The sequence below is a fragment of the Monopterus albus genome, unplaced genomic scaffold (genome assembly GCF_001952655.1).
Source record: "Monopterus albus unplaced genomic scaffold, M_albus_1.0 scaffold92.1, whole genome shotgun sequence".
In the NCBI taxonomy this organism is placed as follows: domain Eukaryota; kingdom Metazoa; phylum Chordata; class Actinopteri; order Synbranchiformes; family Synbranchidae; genus Monopterus; species Monopterus albus.
The window spans coordinates 2,703,970-2,707,613 of record NW_018127972.1 but is presented as its reverse complement, the minus strand read 5'-3'; the positions used below and the strand labels follow the sequence as shown (position 1 = coordinate 2,707,613).

At 39.0% G+C, this 3,644-nt stretch overlaps 1 protein-coding gene across 7 annotated transcripts in view; it reads left to right on the top strand.

Annotated features, from left to right (window-relative positions):
* plekha5 (pleckstrin homology domain containing, family A member 5) overlaps nucleotides 1-3,644 on the top strand; it is a 259,165-nt gene that overhangs the window by 204,883 nt on the left and 50,638 nt on the right. The window lies entirely within an intron of this gene.

Below are 3,644 nucleotides of genomic sequence, written 5' to 3'. Positions count from 1 at the left end.
AGCAGTGACCAATGCATGTGATGCACCAACCTTGACATTCTCTTTTCCTGTCTGTGGGAGGTTGGAGTGGAGATGCAAACAGGTGTTCCCAGACTTTGCACAGAAAGTAGGAGCATCAGAACTGTGTCTGTTTCTGGAGCAACATTAATCTGATGACAGTATGATGATTTTATCTGGAATTGGCAAAGAAAACAATAATACAGCAATGTGCAATAATACAACATTACTCCCACTGTAAATAAACAATTAAACCCTCCTCAGCCAGTAGATGTTTTTTATTCAGATTTAAATCTGAATTTAAATATAATAATAAGGTTGAATATAGTTAAAACAGGAATGTCAGTAACTCTGTCTTTATTTATCTATAAATGAGTATAAGTGATTCTTACTGTCTCTATTGTCTATAGCTGCTTTATAGTGAGTGTGAAAAGCTTCCTCCTCCGTTCATTAAATCCATACACACACACACACACACACCTCCATATATCAGACTGGTTGGCTATAACTCGGTATTCTGCCTGTTTATGTGGGTGACATTAGATTAAATTAGATCATTCATCCTATGTTTCAGGGCAGTGTAGTGGTTAGTGCTGCTGCTCACAGCAAGAAGGTTCCAGGTTCCTTTATGTGTGGAGTTTGCATGTTCTCCCTGTGTCTGCGTGGGTTCTCCAGGTGCTCTAGCTTCCTCACGCAGTCCAAAGACCTGCAGCTTAGGTTGACTGGCGACTCTAAATTGCCCATAGGAGTGAATGTGTTTGTCTGTCTCTAAGTGTCGGCCCTGTGATAGACTGGCGACCTGTCCAGGGTGTACTCTTGCCCAGTGACAGCTGGGATTGGCTATGGCAACCCCACACCCTCTACAGAATAAGAGGTAGAAATCATGGATGGATGGATTCTGTGCTTACTTTCCATTTGAAGAAAATCAGTTCACTGCATAGACTGATCACCTGATCATCAGGTGGAGCCAGCAAGTTGACCCTGATGTACAGTATATTCCTATGTAGTTAGCTATAATGGCTAGACAGCAGCCCAAATCTTGTATTTGCTGACCTTCTGACTCAGAGATAAGCCTGAAAAATGATTTGACTGGCATCATGTTTATTTTAAGCCCTCTCAGAGCCTTACTGATTGACCCAATAACACCTTTAACATGACTTTTCATTTCCCCAAATCTCTACAACAGAGGCAGTGATAGCGAAATTAGCACTAGATATAGTGCAGTGTTGTCTCGAAATCTGTTTTCCTATCGGGATGTGTCTCCCCTAACCTGAATCCTAACATTATCCTAAACACAACCACTGAGGAGGGGACACTACATGAAAACTAGTTTTGAACATGAGAAACACATCTTGATGGGGGAGCACTTTTTGACACAAGACTGGTCAGGAAGCAGGGACAACACATAAACAAAAAGCACTGACATATAAGCTATGTTCTCAGCAATGACAAAACCTCATATACTACTTGACATGGTCGAGCCAGAATATGATATTGGACAGCAGGACGGACCACAACAGAATTAATTAATTTGAATTTCTCCTCCATAGATAGGTAAACATCAGTATATGTACTGATGAAAAGAGATTTGTAACACTAAACAAAGTGGGTAATTTAGAAGCCCCATATTTTAACTGGCATAATGCAGACATAGTAACTTCTCCAGCCTTACAACAATTCGCTACAGAAACAGCGCTTTAAAAGGCATGCAACATGTGTGTGTGTTTTCTATTTACTTACCTTTAAGTCCCACCGAGTAGTGAAAACTTCAAGGTCTGAAAATCCAACCAGTGATCGCTGCATCTTCCCAAACAAATCCCTGGCATTACAGGCGACCAACTGCCTGGAGATTATGACCATGCATGGAAATCCTTAAAATATCACGTAAAACTTTACATTGTTGGGGAAAAAACTAGCAAGAGTTTGCGAAACTTGTATAAAGAAGAACTAGAACATACATACACCTCATCTTTTGAGCTTTAGATGAAGTTTAAGATGATAATTCACAGTTGTAACATTGTAGATAGGTCAGTAAACAAGGAAAAGCATGCCATGGGCTCTTTCAAGTCACTCATGTGCATGTGAGCTAAATTGCCTGACAACACTTACCTTTCCAGTATTATTACATTTCCAGTGTTTACACAGATTCCAACAACTTCACTACTTCTTATCTATAGTTATTTACAGTATATATGCTTCTGTTCTCTTTCATTTCTCAGTAATGCAAATTAAGTTTTGTTGTACTGAAAATGTGCAATGACAAATTAGAGTAAATGAGTGAAAGCCACTAGTCAAAGAATAGCAATGTCTCAAATAACAAGCAGCTAGTAGGAACATACAAACAGTACTGTAGTTGCTAATAAAAGCTCATTAAATAACACTGAAGAGCACAAAATACCTGTAATCCCTCCTGTGTTCAAGTCATTCTCATTTTATAATAGTCATTATAATTTCCACAGTTCTTGTCCAATAGTTAAAGCCTGTGGTACTGGTAAGAGGTTTTTCCCCATTCTTAGTACATTTGAGCATGTTAATGAACCCACTGCTGGTAAACTGTAACAATGACCTTTTTACATTAAAACACAGCTACATGTACCAGTGTATTATAATGGAGAGGCCTCTAAACAGCAGGCTCAATCTGCTACACTGTCAGAAAACAATGCTTTCTGAATTCACTGACAGAGATTCGGAGACCAGCAGTGTGTGACGTTTCTAGAGAAACAATTGCATCCAAATGAGTAATTAATAATTCATAGAAATTAATTTATAATGTTCTCCTTTGCTAAATGTTCCCATAAACTTGGACAGCATTCAGAGCTGGTTTCATTGTTTTGGTATCAGCAAGAAAGTCTTGTTTTTAGTGTATTTAGCAAAAAAAAAAAAAAGACTTGGAAAGACAAAGGAAATCAATTAACAGCCAAAGGCACACCATTCCCCTGTGGCTGACTTCATTAAGATGTATTTTCCTCTCAAACTGGCTGGTAAAGCTCTACTAGAGTTGCAAGCACTGCTAATACATAAGCTCAAAGACAATTTTTTAAATACATGTTGTAGTTTGATGGGTTATTTACATTGGCATGAGTATACTGTACTTACAGTACATGAGTATACTGCTGGTATCCTATCACATATGGTCCTTTTGATGAAGGTGACACACTGCATTTTGTATGTGTGAGATGAGAACAATCAGGACGAAATGATTTTCAATCTCCATTTTTACATACTTTCATCTTTGCCTTCTTTGATGCCATGCCTGTCTGTGGTGCCTAATTGTGAATGTGGATTACTAAAGAGACCGTTTAGATTGTGAAAGAATAGACTGTTAAAAAAATGAATGAATGATGAAACCCAGTGTTATGGTAGCCCCCCTCACCAGGAGGGTGAGGGGGGACTGAGGTTGGACTCAAGTGTGCAGACCCAGGTGCTAGAGGGAAAAACATGACGGTAGCAGGTAAATAAAGTGAACACAAAGTATCAAAAGAACATAACATGGGAAAGTACGGTACTTGGATATGTATGATATGTAGTGTAGTGTAGTGTAAATGAGCGTAGCTCGTAGGTAGTGTGGTAGAGTCAAGCCAAAACGCACAGTGTCTGTCAGCGTAGCATTCTACCAACATGTACAGTCCGCGTTACTATGTTAATGT